Source organism: Chrysochloris asiatica, unplaced genomic scaffold (assembly GCF_000296735.1).
Source record: "Chrysochloris asiatica unplaced genomic scaffold, ChrAsi1.0 scaffold00017, whole genome shotgun sequence".
Lineage (NCBI taxonomy): Eukaryota > Metazoa > Chordata > Mammalia > Afrosoricida > Chrysochloridae > Chrysochloris > Chrysochloris asiatica.
In genome coordinates, this window is record NW_006408535.1 from 899,669 (window position 1) to 917,333 (window position 17,665).

The 17,665-nt window shown below is 34.9% G+C and overlaps 1 pseudogene; it reads right to left on the bottom strand.

Moving 5' to 3' along the window:
• Window positions 1–515: 515 nt before the first annotated feature.
• On the bottom strand, window positions 516–1,207 carry LOC102812216 (annotated as a pseudogene).
• Window positions 1,208–17,665: the final 16,458 nt, after the last annotated feature.

The window sequence follows — 17,665 nt, forward strand, 5'->3', positions numbered from 1 at the left end:
ATTATGAAACTGCAATATGCAGATGATACAACCTTATTGCTGAAAGGTGAAGAGGACTCAAAATAACTTACTGATGAAGATCAAAGACCACAGTTCAGTTTGGGCTGCACCTCAATGTAAAGAAAGCAAAAATCCTCACCATAGGACCAATAAATAACATCATTATAAATAGAGAAACACTGAAGCGGTCAAACACTTCATTTTCCTTACCTCCACTATCAAGAATCATAGAAGCAGTAATCAAGAAATCAAACCATGTATTGCATTAGGAAATTTGCTGAATAAGACCTCCTTAAAGAGTTCAAGGCAAATATGTCAGTTTCAGGACTAAGGTGAGCCTGGCCAAAGTCATGGTATTTTCAATAGTTTCATATGCTTGTGAAAATTGGACAATGAATAAGAAGATTTTAGGATTTATGTATTTGTGTTATGGTACTGGAGAAGACTATTAAAAATACCGTAACATGGACTGCCTGAGGAATCAACAAATCTGTGTTAGAGGAAGTATAATTAGAATGTTCCTTAAAAGTCAGGATGAAATACACGAGATTCATTAATCCACGTATGTCGTGTCTCTGAAGTCTGAAGTCTGTTTTGGGACTATCACTCTGGAAACCAACGTGTTTCCACTGCTTGGAGATTGTATCCTTCAACTTGTTCTTGGGCATTAAAAGATGCCAAAGCATGAGTAGTAGCTTTTAATGTTGTAGGTTATCAGAATCATGTGGCTCTTTTCTTTCATTTTCAACAGCCACATAAAGTTGTTTATAACTAGGAATTTGCAGTAAGCAAGTCTTCATGCAGATTTTAAAACTGGAATTCTTCTCAGGGCTAATAGTCTTTTCTTTAATAGTATCTTCTATACATTTATCGGCTTCACTCAGCATGACATGAGTACCTTCCCATAAGACGCTATTCTTAGATATGTCAAGGAATTTTCTATCTTGTGTGTCCTCTGTGCACCTACATAGGTATCAAAAATTCGTTGCAATTCACACTTTCTAGGCATCTGTCTTTAGATCTCTTTCAGCCAATATAAAAAAAAGTTTTCATAGTAGAACTCCCACAAAGAATTAAACACTACTTCTCTCAAAGCAGAGGAACAAGGTAAAGCTGGAGATGCCTCAGATTTCCCAATTGCAAACCTTGCCATTACAACCAGCAACAGAAACAATGCTACATGCAGAGGATTCCCTGCAAGTACCATGACCAGAATATTTTAATCTTTCAACAGCTGAGATCTTAAGTTGATAATTAAACCTTTGTCAGTGCACTTCATGAAAGAATGATTAGAGTATGGAAGAAGAAACGTAAAGTCATTACATTTTCTCCTTTTTAGGGAGTTAAAAAACAAATAACTTATGTCCTTTAATATGCTAAGAAACAATTATCATAAAAATTTCCTAATAGTATGCTACTTAAATCCACCTCCATTTGTACATTACAGATATGGTTCTGTTTTTACTTAAAATAGTAACTATTTCAGACCTATACTGAACTGATGATCTAAAAGCCCCCAGTCAATTCTGAAATTTGGTCATCTGAAAGCCAAGCTGAATGTCACCATTGTTAAATAAACCATGAAATGAGCCTTCTGATTGATGTATGACAATGACATACATCCAAACAAAGAAAAATATAATAATTGTACCTGCCTTCCTACTTTTCTTTCATATGCATGTTAAAATTTGATGGAGTCTTAAAACTCATCATTTGATTTAGATTCTGGCTTTTAAAAAAAATAATAAAAAGCCAAAGTAATGATATAATATCATGACACTATAGTAGCAGAAAATTATGTGTTTGCTTTAGCATCAAAAAGAAATCCAATGTTGTAAATTTTTTGTATAATACAGAGAGAAAATAGTCTAAAATTATGAGTTACCATTTAGATTTGCTCTGAAGGACAATCCTTAAAGAAGTGATAGAAACTAGGGCGTATCAAGGAACCTATACCAACCTCTTTTTGCACCTAAAAATGATGATATGACCCATATATCAGTGCCATTTACTGTTTGGAAAACAGAACCTTTTTCTTGTATATCATGTTTGGTAAGGTGTGTGTGTGTGTGGGGGGGGGGTGTCAGAGAAAAAGAGGAAGACCCAAGCAAGATGTATTGGCAAAGTGGCAGCATCAATGGGCTCAATTATGGCAACAATTGTGAGGTTGGCCCAAGACAAGGCAGTGTATCATTCTGTTGTGCGTAGGGTCACTATGAATTGGTACAGACTCAATGGCACCTGACAACAACAACAACAACCCATCCTACTATTTTTTTTTTCCATTTTAAGACCTACTCGTATTTGTATTTTTCTATGTGAAAACAATGAAAAATATATTGTTTATATTTATTCCAGTATTCATAATTATTCATGTTCTCTGTCTCCCCTTTAAAAGCATTAAGTGAAGTAGGACATGAAGAAAGATTTGCTTTAAAGGAGAAGTGTTACATGTGTGTGAAGAGTGAACCACTCATTGCCAGAGCAGAAAAATTTAAACTGTTACTATCTATTTCACAGAAGAGAGGAGGTTTGGCTTAGATGGCAATAATGTTTATTATCTTTCTTAAAATTGTGGTTGGATACCAGTAACTATTTTCTCAGGATAAATGCTCTTACTTCACCATGAATAAGTCTGGGGTGGCCGGATGTCCATTTTCATATGTATGAATCTCTCAATAAAAAATGTAAGTGAAGATTAATGGAATTGTTACAATCTGAAAGGAATCATGTCTTGAACTAATTTTTTCTTCTGAGTAAATTATTTGATGAGGAAAAATTAGAAATGTTCAGGTAAAACACAACTACCACATGATCATAGAGTGACTCTACATTTCTGTTAAACCAAATATCCAAAAACTAAGCAGTAGCTTTCCCAGGGGAAAAAGGCACCGATTGGAAATTTAAAGAAATTGATTTTTGACATTAAGACAGATGAGTTTTTATGTGAAAGCAATAGTATGAAATGTGATGTCATTTTGTTCAGACTTTTAAATGAGAATTTAAAAATATGTTGAATTAAAATAAAATAAAAAAAGTCAGGATGGCCAGACTTCGTCTCTCGTACTTTGGGCATATTATCGGGAGAGATCAGTCCCTGGAGAAGAACAGCTTGATAAAGTGGAGATTCAGTGAAAAAGAGGAAGACCCCAAAGAGATGGAATGGTTCAGTGGCATCAGCAGTGGGCTCATGCGTACCAATGATTGTATGTTCTCTTGTGTATAAAGTCACTGTGAGAAGGAACTGACTTGTTGGCACCTAACAACAACAGCAACATCAAATTATTAATTGTAAAATTTTAGAAGTAGGAATTAAGAAAATACTATAAAAGTTCCTGAAAAAGAGGGGAAAATAGATAACTTACAAATATAAGGAAGCAGAAATATACTAAAAGTTATTTCAAAGCAGAAATGCACTACAAGTTCCCTCTAAGTTGTAATTCTAAGACTAACAAAATTATTAATCAAACAGAAAAATCAATATGCATTTTCAGTGAAGAAAGTCTCCAAATAATTCATTTGCTATGGTTTGAGTCTTGGGAAGTTACTATATTGTCAAGTGCAAAAAATTAGTGGCAGATTCAAAACAAAACAAAACAAACCCCACAGTTAAGATCATTAAATGCTCAAACCTATAAAGAATAAAACTAAATTTTCTTGCCAAGTGAAGAACCCCACCCAAATACTTTGCTGGTTGAAGACACAGGGAATATTGAGAGTTAACAAGAGAAATAAACATAACAGGTATAAATATCTTATGAACGATTACAGAAATAATGACTGTAATCAAATATGAATAGCTTTCCCTGCATTTTTATATGCATATTGGTATTCATCAGCCTTTTTCCTCTGTCCCCTTTTCTACTATTTCACATAATAAGTAGTAGTAGTGGCTATTTTTGTATTTATATTTATATAATTTATATATATATATTATACAATATATTTGTATATTATATTTAGACAATATATTTATATAATATAATCAATTGATATTTATATTATACAATATCCAAATGATATTATGGCTAAACTAGAAGATAATTTATGTGCTCTAGGAATGGATACTAATGGCAATGATATTTAGATGATGAAGTGATGAGTGAGCGTATGTGACCTTTCTCTTTGGAAAAAGGGTGAATGTCTATTCATGTGTAAAAGGGTATTTACATCTTATTAGGCAGAAGTATGCTGCTGTATGGACTCCTGGTTTGGCGGTGTAGGATAAGAATTGGACTGCTAACCAGAAGGTCGGCAGTTCAAACCCACCTTGGAAACGCTATACAAAGTCCCTATGAGTCAGAACCGGCTCAAAAGTACTTTACAACAAGCACAGCTGTATAACTGTGGTTTAGAAGGATGAGTAAGAATGAAAAACAGGCTAAGAGACGTACAGTGCTAGAGGACTGTTGGGATGTCGGCACTATTCTTTTTCACTTCTAAGTCTAGATGCTACATTTCCAGGACTTCCTAGCCAGTGTATGCCTAGCTTAAGTCTTACCAACAAGAAGCATCTGTGTGATGTAGAATATAGATGATAACGAGAAACCAATGCAGCTTCAGCAGTCATAGTCCATCCAGCAGATTCTGGATCATCTTTCTGTGAATTATATATATTTTTGTGATATGGTAAAATGGAATCATTGGCATCAGCTCTCAGCAATTCTCTCACCTTCTGATGTCCTAAAAAATAGCAGTTGCTTCTTCAACTTTCATTTCTCTGGCACTTCTAAGTCCTTGTAAATCCATGTAGGATAAGTACTAGACCACAAGGTTGGTTTGAACTTCAAGGTCAGTGGGTTTGAACTCACAAGTCACAACTCAGAAAGCTATACAGGGTCGCTATGAGTTGGAAATGATTAGACAGCACTTAGCATTGATAACAACAATTCACTACATGAAATCTTATTCTGGTTAAAATTCCTGAATATGCATGTTTATTCCTAAAGAAAATCCAGCAATACATAAATTTAGAAAGAGAAGGACTTCGGTTCCAAATCTGACAAGTCAAGTGGCAACCTTGGTATTGTTTGAGGAAAATTCCCTTGCTGTCCTGCTCAACCCTAACTCTGGACTTTATACTGGGCGCTGAAGACTGCTCCAGTGGCTTTGCTTTTTAAAAGTGTCTCACCTAGTTCCCCAGTTTTCTAATTGTTCAGAACTAAGTATTACCTGGCGGGGGGGAGGGTAAATTGACCATATATTTCAATTTTCCATTTTTTTTCCAGCCTTGAAAGACCACTTAAATGCTGATCATGCTTTTTTTCTAGCAGATGTCCTGAAGTTTCTACCTTGAGTTGCCAAATGCCACAAAATAACTTTTTTTTTCTTTTTGTGTGTACATCTTTCCTTGACTTTTTATAATAGCTGTTGTTAAGTGCTGTGGAGTTGGCTTCAACTCAGAGCAACAATGTATAGGGATTCCAAATAGTGGCTGGTGAGTTTGAAATGCCAACCTTACTATTCAAACCGATCTGTGTTCCAGTGCTTATCCTATGGTACCACACTAGAACTTACACAATATCTGTACTTTTCTTATAGACTAATTTCACTCAGCATAATGTAACACTTTGCTAGTATTTCTCTGCTCAGCTAAGAGTGGTTTTGTTTATTTTGAATTTTGATTTATCTGATTTGCAATCCTTCTATAGTTCTCAAATGGCTTTAAAGTACTGCCTGTGTTTTGTTATGTCTGATTTCCTCTTCTCCCTGTTCAGTACAGGAACAATGGCTGACAATTCAATTAACTACCCAACAATGCAGTCAACTTCCCATTAATAAAAATGTGACATGCCAAATTAGATAACTATATGTAAAATATGTGATTAATTATTCATAATCTACAAGAAAATTATTTTAATCTAGTATAAACAAGATATGTGTTTTCTAAATTATTTTCTAATGAATGGTTCTATGCTCCTATTTTTTAATGTTATACCATATTGTGTTAGCAATAATTAACAGTAGTGTATAGCATTTGTATATGTTATGTTGTTGTTATTGTTATTATGTGCCGTGGAGTCAGTTCCGACTCATAGCAACCCGGTACAGGGTTTCTGAGGCTGTAAATCTTTACAGGAGCAGAAAACCTCATCTTTCTCCCACAGAACAGCTGGAAGTTTCAAACTGCTGACCTTAAGGTTTGCATCCCGATTCGTAACCACTACGCTACCAGAACTCCTTATATCTAAAATATAGTTAGATTAATTTAATCTTGCCAGTGTTATTTGCATTCTTTGTACATTACTTGTGTGATATAATGCCTTTAAAATAATTAAAGATGTGTGTCATGTTCTGGGATTTTATAAGAACAAATGTTCACTGTAGAACCCAATGGTTCTCAAACTTGATAGTGCAAGAGAATTACTGGGAGGGCTTTGTAACACATTGTTAAACTTTCTCTACAGTTTCTGAGTCTGTATGTTCAAGGATAGGCCTGAGAATTTTAACTTCTAACAAATTCTCACCACTACCACTACATCTGGGAATAACACTTTGAGAAATTACTTGAATAAAAAATGAAAAATGTGAATGATTTTACTGCCTTTATTTTGAATTTATGTTAACCTGAAATTTGAAAGGTATGGGGGCAGAATGGCCCCCATAGCTTATACTTGTGCGACATAATTGGCACTTACAAATGACCTGTCAAGTAAGTTATATGATCAGTTATTTAAATATTGATGACACATTTTTTTTTTTTTTTTTTGCTGTACTCAGCTAAGCCAGCTTGGAGCTGTAAGCAAATCATTTTGTCACTCTGCGTGTAATGCACATTACTTTCTCTTTCTCTCCCTTACTGTAGCCTCTTTCAGTAATTTCTTGTAAACCTTTTTGCTTACCTCTGATGGGAGTAACTACAGCTCAGCTCATCCATCAAAGTGTTGCTGCATGTCAGCAGCTTCTCAAGGGATATAAGGTGATCCTGATATGGCCTAACCATCAGAAAGCAACAAAGAAGAAGTCACAGTTGTCAACTTGGGTCATAAACCACAGGAAATCTCAATGAGCCTTCTAATATCTGTCAAGGCTAGTTTTAAAGAGACAGGAGGACAGTAAGACAGCAAACTACAAATGGCAGGTAAATATGTATTTCAGTATCAATCTGAATGGAGTCCTGATGTGGCATTATAAGAGAATGCACTGGACCACAAGGTCGCTTAGAACTGCAAAGTTGGTGGTTTAAACTCACCAGCCGCTTCTCAGAAACCCTACACTGGGTCACTATGAGTCAGAACCAACTCAAAGGCACTTAACAACAAGAATTAAAATGAATACAATACAATGATCCACAATATAACCACTATTATTATTATGGTACTACTTCACTGACATTTAGAAGGATTTATAGTTCTTCTAAATAAATACCATTAAAATTAAAACACCATTAAAATTAAAATACCATTATTTGAAACAATTTGCATGTAGGAAATATCTTTTGGAGTTATAAACACATTTAAACATAAATTGCTGTATTTGGATAAAAGGAATAAAGATTAAATTGTGTTAAATTAAGTATATTCCTTCCTATAAAGCAGTCTTCAATAACTTTGGCGAGTTTTCTGATCATGTAAATTTCATGTGATTGCAATTTATAAGCTGATTTCAAGAGAATACAATTTTATATTATCTTATCTTACATCTTCATTCTTTTTCTTTTAAAATATGGCATCATGTACAGACTAGTTAAACAGAGAGGAAAAAGGAACTTTGAAGGGGAACACATTTGTACATACAATATGTATGTTGTTGTTAATTTCTGTTGAGTTAGTTCCAACTCACAGCAACCCTGTATAGGATTTCCAAGGAGCAGCTGGTGGGTTTGAACCACCGACCTTGCAGTTCAAACTGACTTTGAGGTCAAGTGCTTTATCCTACAATGCCACATCAAGACTCCACAACATATATGGAGCCATGTATTTCATATATTTGTAAACCCCAAAAACATGTTTTACAAACTGTGTGGAAGTATGTTACTAAAATTAAAATAAAATAAAAGCAAATTCAAAGACAAAAATTGTTTGGGGCAAGATATGAATTGTTAAGATTGAAGAGAGTAAAACATTTTGCTTTGAGATGCAATTTTAAGGTAAAATAGGCTTCTTATCAGAAGTTCATATAACTACAAATAAAATAATTTGATGCACATTAATCTTCTGAATAAAACTTTCAACCGTACACATGTCATTTACATATACTGTTGTTAAGTACCATCAAATGGGTTCCAACTCATAATGACCCTGTACAGGATTCTGTACAGGATTTCTGAGAAGCAGCTGGTAGGTCTGAACTGCTGAGCTTGTACTTTACAACCTAGTGCTTATCTTACAGCACCATATAAGGAGTCCAACATGTACCATCAGGCTTCAAATAGTTTATGGCAAAATGGAATTAGAAAATAGAATTTTTTCATGAGCTTTATGAAGCCCTTTCATGTAATCAAATAAACCTACTACATACAGCATTAATGTACAAGTAAGTTTTATCTTTCATCAAGATAGGAGTCCTGGTATGGCACTGTGGGATAATGCACTGAACCACACAGTCAGTTTGAATCTGAAGATTCGTGGTTGACACTCACTAGCCTCTCCTCATAAACCCTATACAGGGTCACTATGAGTTGGAACCAACTTAACATGCATAACAAACCAGCAACAAAATCCCGAGAAGGTTATCACAATAGTTAATTTAGTAATTTAGAATCAGAGATACTTAGGAAACAAATTTTAATAACTAAAAGATGAAATATAATTTTGTTGCTGTTGTTAGGTGTCATCAAGTTGGTACCAGCTCATAGCAACCCTTTGCACAACAGAAAGAAACACTGTCTGATCCTGGGCCAACATCACATTGCTGCCACATTTGAGCCCATTTATGCTGCCACTTAGCTAATCCATCTCTCTGGGGGTCTTCTTATTCTCTCTCCCTTCACCTTACCAAACATGGTATCCTTCCCCAGTGACTGGTCTCCCCTGACAAAATGTCCAAAGTATGAGAGACGAAGTTTAGCTAACATGGCCTCCAAGGAGCACTCTGGATGCACTTCTTCCAACACAAATCTGTTGGTTCTTTTTGCAGCCCATGGCACTTTCAGTATTCTCCTCCAACACCATAACTCAAAAGCATCAATTCTCTACGGTCTTCTTTATTCACTGTCCAGCTTTTGCAAGCTTATGAGGTTATCGGAAATACCATGGCTAGGGTTGGGCACACCTTAGTCCTCAAGCTGACATCTTTGCTCTTCAACACTTTAAAAAGGTTGTGTGCAGCAGACTTGCCTAATGCAATACATCATTTGATTTCTTGACTCCACTGCTTCCGTGATTGTTGATAGTTGATCGAAGAAGAATGAAGTCCTTGACAACTTCAATCTTTTCTCAGTTGCTAAGAATGTTGTTTATTGGTCCAGAGGTGAGGATTTTTGTTTTCTTTATCTTGAGATGCAATCCATACCGAAGGCTCTTTGATCTTCATTTGTAAATGTTTTAAGTCCTCTTCACTTTCAGCAAGCAAGGTTGTATCATCTGCATTATCACAGGTTGGAAATTTAGGTGTGTTAAATTAATAATTTTATAATGCACTGTACTTTTGGAATATTTTTTTCATGTTTTCCTCATGTGTGTAACCAGTAACAAAAGTAGGAACATGAACAACTGACAACTAACATCCAATAAAATCCTCAATCCCGCTACAAACTCATTGTCTCAACTCTGAAGCATGTTCATTTATGCTAGTAGTTTCTTTCTTTATATTTCTAGGCTTTGCTTTTATAACTTTTGAAAATATGACAAGTTTATTAATTGTATGTTATCTATTCATTCAAGACATTAATGATGTTAATTATATCTTTAATTAGTATCTGTAATTATGCTATGAAATAGTAATTTTTGTTGACTTTGTATCCTGTAACTGTTGTTGTTAAATGACTTCAAGTCTATTCCAACTCTCAGGGACCCTGTGTAGGGTTTACAAGAAGTGGCTGGTAATATGAACTGCCAACCTTGAGGTTATCAGTATAGTATTTATTTACAGCATCACACTAGGACTCCATCAAATGCTTTTCCAATTTTATCATTTTAATTATATTGATCCTCTTTTTACCCCCAAAAGTTCTGCTTCTTTGCTTACTCCAACTAATCAGCTCCACAACTCTCTCTTTGTCTCTTAACATTTAATTATCTTATTTGTTTTGTCTCTATGCAGATTCTAAAAGTTGGAAACAAGTCACATGTACAAAATAAAACAAAACATCAGAAAATATGAATTTTTTTTTTAAAAAAAGAACATCTATTACTAGATAATCATTTTAAGAAATGAGGAAAAAAACTAAACAATCTAAAAACTCTATTGACATCTGACATGGTACTCTTAGGATAAACACAACTGCTAACTACAAGGTGAATGGTTCAAACCCACCAGCCACTCCTCAAAAACCCTATGCAGGGTAGCTATGAGTCAGAACCAATTTGACAGCCCTTAACAATAACAATTGAATATAATCTAGGATACTTTCAAATCATGTCCTCAAAATAACAAAATTTAAATTAAATAAAAATTTAATAATAATAATTTAAAATTTGAATTAAAATATAATAAATTATATTTGTTATAATCCATGGTCACTCCCCAGTCCTAGCTTTATTCTTTACATTCCAGAATTCAACTGAATGAGGATCTTCTAGGAAAAAACAACCTACCCTTAAATCAAAAAGCACCCTTTAAGATCAAAACTGCAATCCCCACCACAACAAAAACTGAAACTATGAAAATAATGTTCAGATAATCTTATGGATGGCATAGGAAAAACTTTATATCTAGGATAAGAATGGACCACCACAAGGTTGGCAATTTGAGCCCACCAGCTGCTCCAAGGGGTAAATATGAGGTTTTCTGCTCCTGCAAAAAATTTAAAGCCTCAGAAACCCAATGCAGGTTCACTATGAGTCAAAACTGACTCCACAACACTTAACAACAACAACATTTGTTGTTGTTGTTGTTAAGTCCTGTCCATTCAGTTCCAACTCACAGACACCCTGTATAGGGTTTCTAAGGAGCAGCGGGTGAGTTTAAATCACAGAACTTGTGATTCAAACTGACCTCAAGGTCAAGTGTGTATAGTACATAGCCAAGGAATTACCACCCAATTAAATCTGTTATAATGCATGTTCATTCCCCAAGTCATAGGTCTATTCCTTACATTCTAGAAGTCAACTAAATAAGGATCTCCTAAGCATAAACAACCATAAATAAGCATCTTTCTAGCATTATATCTCTTACTCCATAAATCAGAAAGGTATCATAGGAAATATATCAATTGCTATGTTACTTGGAGCCCTGATGTGGCGCTGTAGGATAAACACTGGATTATTAACTGAAAAGTTGGTGGTTCAAACCTACCAGCTACTCCTAGGAAATCCTATACATGGTCTCTATGCGTCAGAACAGACTTATGACATATATATATATATATAATCAAACATCCCAATCCTGGTTTCTAAGGAACATTCTGGCTGGTCTTCCAAGATGGTAATTTTCTGGCGGTTGTGGTAATTTTAATAGCTACATCATCACCATAGTCCAAATGCAACAATTCTATTGTCTTCCTTATTCACTGTACAACTTTCATATTCATATAAGGCAATTGAATATACCATGGCTTGGGTAAGGTCCACCTTAGTCCTAAATTTGTTATCTTTTTCTATAATACTATAAAGAAGTATTTTGTAGCACACTGGCCAGATACAATATGTTGTTTGATTTCTTGACTTTGATCTTCGTCAGTATTTCAAGTCTTTATTTTCTTAATCAAATAACCGAGATTCTCAGATTATTTGCTCAGCATATAAATCTAATGTGTGGTGAAAGAATGCAACCACGAAGCACACATTTCCTGATTTTAAACCATTCAATATCCTCTTGTTTTGAATGACTGCCACTTGTGTAGGTACAGGTTTCTTATGAATACAATTAAGTGTTCTGGAATACCCATTTTTCTCAATGGTACCTTTCTTTTTTTTTTTTTTTAAATAATCCATACTGTCGAATGCCTCTGCATAATCAGTAAAGCACAAGTAACCATCTTTGTTGTCAGCTTTCAGTCACGACCCATTTGACGTTAGCAATAGTATCCCTCATTCTACATCCTCTTCTGAGTTCTGCTTTAATTTCTGACAGCACCCTCTTTTTGAATGGTAGCAATAATTTTTAAATTATTTTCAGAAAAATTTTACCTGCATGTATTAATAGTGATATTGCTCGATGATTTAGTCATTCTATTAGCTCACCTTTGGAATGAGCACAAATACAGATCTCTTCCAATTTACTGTCCAGTTAGATGTCATTCAAATTTCTTGGCATAGATGACTGAGTGTTGCTAGGTCTGCTTCAGTTTCAATTTGTATTCAGCCAATCTCTGGAGCCTTGTTTTTAGCCAATGTCTTCAATAATGCTTGGGTATCTTCCTGCAATATCATCATTTCTTATGGTACCTTTTGAAATGACTGAATATTGACCAATTCCTTTTGATATAATGACTGTGTATTTCTACCAGCTTCTTTTGATGTTTAAGCATCATTCAGTATTTTTGCCATTTTTGGTGTTGTTGTTAAGTGCCGTCAAGTTGGTTCTAAACCATAGCATCACTGCTTATGGTTTCTAAGGATCAACTGGTGAGTCTGAACCACAGATCTTGTTGTTCAAACCAACCTTGTCCTGTGCTTTATCCTATAGCACTATACTGTGATTCCATTTTATCCAAGTGTTGTTGTTAAGTGTCGTTGAGTCAATTCTGACTCATAGCAACCCTGTACGGGGCTTCTAAGAAGCAGTGGTGACTCTAAACCACAGACCTTGTGGTTCAAACTCACCTGGCAGTCCTGCAATATAATGACCTGAGACTTAGATTTCCTATTCAATTCTTTCAGCAACTTACTCCCTTTGGGTTTCTAACCCCATCCTTTGCATATTTCTATAAAATATTTCACATTTTTTTCTCTGGTTGTTCTTTGAAAATTTCTGTCCAGCTCTTTTACATCATTATTTCTTCCAGATGCTTTAGCTTCTCTATGGATCAAGTGAAATTTTACAAGTTTCTTCTTATATCCACTTTGGTTTTTTCTTTCTTCTTTTTTTTTTTTTTTTTTTTTTTTTTTGTCTTTGTAATGTAATGACCTTTTGCTTTGCTCTTGTTTGATATTCTTGATGTCATCTCACAATGCTTCTGATCTTCCAACATTAGTTTCTAATACATCAAGTCTATTCTTGAGATTATTTCTAAATTCAGACGGGATAAAATCATTATATTTAGACTCTCATAGAAGTGTTTTAATTTTAATTTTCCTAAGCCTGAATTGCAATAATCTGTTCCACAGTCAAATTCTGACCTTGATTTTGTTAATGATACTGAGTTTCTCCATCGCCTGGTGGTTTTGTGCCATGGAGTCAGGTTCAACGAATAGTGACCATCTTCTAAAGGTAGTCAATTCAATTCCTGTGTGTTTCATTTAGTGAGATTCAGGTGCACAGTCACTTTTTATGTTGTTGAAAAGATAATTGCAATGAATAAATCACTGGCTTTGCAAAATTCTGTCATAGTATCTCAAGCCTCATTTCTATCACCAAGGCCATATTTTGCAACTACTGATCCAATGTCTTTGTTTCCAACTTTCACATTTTAATACCAATAATTACCACTGCATCTTTATTGCATGTTTGATCAATTTCAGACTGAAGAATTTGGTAGAAGTCTTCATTTCATCACTGTGATTGCTGCATAAATCTGAATAATAATGCTATTAACTGGTCTTCCTAGTAAGCATGTAGATACTTTCCTATCACAAACATCAGTGTACTTCAAGATGAATCTTTAAATGTTCTTTTTGACGATGAATGCGATGCAATTTCCTATTCAATTTTCATGCCTGGCATTGTAAGCCATATGATTTTGATTCCAAATGGCCAACACCAGTTCATTTCAGCTCAGTAATGCATAGGCTATTGATCCTTGTTCCATTTCATCATTGACAACTTCTAATTTTATTAAAATCAGATTTTGCACAATCCTTGTTCCAATAAACAATGGATGTTTGCAGCTCTTTCTTCTCAATTTAAGTTGTGCCACATCAGCCAATAAAAGGCTTCAACTTCACATAGAGCGGGTAGCTCTTCTCCAGTCATATTTTGAGTGCCTTCCAACATGAGGGGTTCAACGTCAGACACTATGTCTGTCAATGTTCTGCTGCTATTTAGAAGGTTTTCAATGGCTAACCATTCAGAAGTAGTTGGCCTCCTCTTCTTCCTAGACTGTTATATATTACTGTTGTTAAGTGCCTTTGAGTAGGTTCCAACTTATAGTGACTTTGCATAGGGTTTCCGAGGAGCAACTAGAACCACCAAACTGGAAACCGAGGAACCACCAAACTTGTGGTTCAAGCCAACCTTTCAATCCAGTACGTTAACCCACAGTGCCACACTTAGAAGTCAAGATATTGAGACCTTGTCTCCCATACATCGAACATATTAGAAGGACATCATGCTGGGTAAAATGAAGGGTGAGTCAAAAAGAGGAAGACCTTTAATGAAGAGGACTGGCAGATTGATAGCAGTAATTGACTGAAGTGTAACAAAAATTGTGAGGATGGTGGAGGGGCAGAAAATTTTCATTCTTGTTGATGTTAAGTGCTATTAAGTTAGTTCTAACTTATAGCAACAACTCTGTATATGGTTCCATGGACTGACTAGTGAGTTTGAACTGCTGATCTTGCAGTTCAAACCAACTTGCTGTCTTGCAATCCAGTGCTCATTCGACAACACCATAGCAGGACTCCACTATATTGTGTATAGAGTCACAAAAAGTGAAAACTGACTCGATGCCACCTAACAACATTGTGACAAATCAAAGAAAGAACAGTCCACATTTAAAACATCCAAGGATTTCTGTAGCCTTTGCCTGCTTATTACCAGGGACATGCCAAGTCATATTTCAATTTTCTCCTCCCAGGTGGCAGCTCAAGCCACCCACTCAACAGAAGAAACTCTGATTAACCAGTAGATAAAAAAGTATACCTATGAACTCCCATCCTCTATTGTCACCAAATTGTAGAAAGTAAAAAATTTTTTCATATACACATTTTTGTTGTTGTTGTTAAGTGTCATCAAGTCAGTTTCGACCCATAGCAACCCTGTATAGGGTTTCTGACGAGCATCTGGTGAGTTTGAACTGCCGACCTTGCAATTCAAATGACTTTACAGTCTGGTGCATTAACCCACAGCACTACACTAGAACTCCAAATTTCGGTGGGCATTAAAACCAAAATACCAGTTTAGAGCCAAAAGTTATTTTCCTCAGAGAAGAAAAAGTATATGAAAATAATTTACATTTTTTCTTTAGGCAAATCAATAACATTTTAACCTGCATGTGTCAAAATATTATGTTTCAAAAATATTAACATGTATAAATCATATTATTACCTTTCCTGTATGGTTAGATTTTTTTTTTTCTTTACTTTTTAAACAAAATATTTTATTTCTCTACTATCTTTGAAATTTGAAGTATGGAATATTAATTCCAACTTTAAACTCTAATTTTACAATTTTGAGTTTTATATAAAGTATGGAAACTGTATTATTTTCCAATATAATTTTTCCTGATTGTGTATTTTAAAATATGCTTTATTAAATTTTAATATACAGAGTATATTAGCAATGCCAAGGTATATTTATGCATTCTAAAATTTAAAATAGCTTTAATTAGTACAGTTATAGGAAAATAAAATATTGATCAGTTATAGTTGATCATCTTTCCCTGTTACAGAAAAGAGTATTTTATCCTGATTCTGATACAGTTTGAGAGAGTACAAATACAACAGCAATAGTCACACAATGAGAACAAGGAGAAAAAAAAAAGAAAACAAGTGGTCTTAAGGTTATAATACAATTTAGCTCTCACTGTTGAGATAATGTGTTTGAATGTCATATAATTCATGCTTGTACTCTACTAATTACAGAAGGAAGCTGCTTTTGCTTGATGAAAAAGACATTTTTCTTATAAAATAGATACCTGTTTTCCCCCCACTCATCAAAAGTATAAAAACCAAATGACAGTTACAACTATTCTGAGACTTTTTTCCTCTAATTTTAATCAACCAGCCTTAATTTCAATCGTACTCTTAAGCCCATAATAATGAGGCTGTTTTTTTTAAATGTGTCCATCATAAAGAAAAACTAGCTTGCCTAAAAAAGCATAGCAATATGTACTGTACTCAGACACCTGTTAGATAATACATCACAGGTGGATATAACAACAATAAAAAAAATCCTTGACATTTGTGTTAAAAACTAACAACTTCTTTAAGGAAATGAACATGGGCCATTATACAGAGACGCCAAATAAATCATATGCCTTCAGGTTTGCTTGTGCTTCTATATACATTGGAGTTAAGAGTGACATTGAGGCAATTAATTCCTAGATTTTATTACTTAGGAAATGTTGTCTTTAGGGACCATAGAGTCAATTTTTGAGATCCAGTGTGACTCTATAGCATAAGTGCAGGACCACATGGTTAGTTTCAACTACAGGTTGGTAGTTCAAACTCACCAGTTGCTCCTTGGAAACCCTATACCGGGTCCCTATGAGTCAAAACTAACTTGATGGCACTTAACAACAACAAAAGTCAATTTGGGTTCATAGTGACCCTGTGGAAAATGGAACAAAACAGTGCCCTGACCTGTACCTTCTTCACCATCACTACTCTTCTAGCCCACAGTTGTAGTCACTGTGTCAGTAATCTCATTAAAGATGTTCCTCTGCTTCATGGAGCTTCCATTTTCCTGGGAGTCTTGGTATGGCACTATAGGATAAACACCAGACTGCTAACTGTAAGGTCAACAGTTCAAATCCCCCAACTGCTCCTTAGAAATCCTATACAGAGTCACTATGAGTCAGAACTAACTGGATTGCACGTAACAAAAACCACTACCACTTTACCAAACATGATGTCTTTTTATATGAGATGAAGTGTCACCATCCTCACTTCTAGCTGTACATCTTCCAAGACAGATTCGCTCCTTCTACTGGCAGTAAATATTATATTTAACATTCTTTATTCAAACTATATGGGGTCCTGGTATGGTGCTGTAAAGATAAGCGCCCAATTGCTAACCTCAAGGTTGGCGGTTCAAACCCACCAACTGCTCCATGCAAACCCTATGAGTCAGAACCAATTCAACATCATTTAGAAACAACCAGCAACATAATCCAAAGGCAACAACTCATCTTCATTCTTCCTTAATCACTGTCTGACTTCTGAATGCAGATGAGACAATTGGACATTGTCTGACTTAAGTCAAGCAGACCTTATTCTTCAAATTAACATCTTTGGTTTTTAATACTTTAAAGAAATATTTTGCTACAGATTTTCATAAAGCCATATATCATTTGATTTATTCACTGCTGCTTTCATGGGTGTTGATTATGGATCCAAGTAAAATGAAATGTTTGATATCCACATGAGATTTTGTTGTTGTGCTGTTTCTGTGTACTGCTGAGTCAGTTCTCCCTCATTGCAACCCTGCAAAGGGTTTCTGATAGAGGCTATACACTGCTAGATGAGGACACAAATCTGTCTTGAGGAAGTACATAGAGCATGTTCCTGAGAAAAGCAAACAG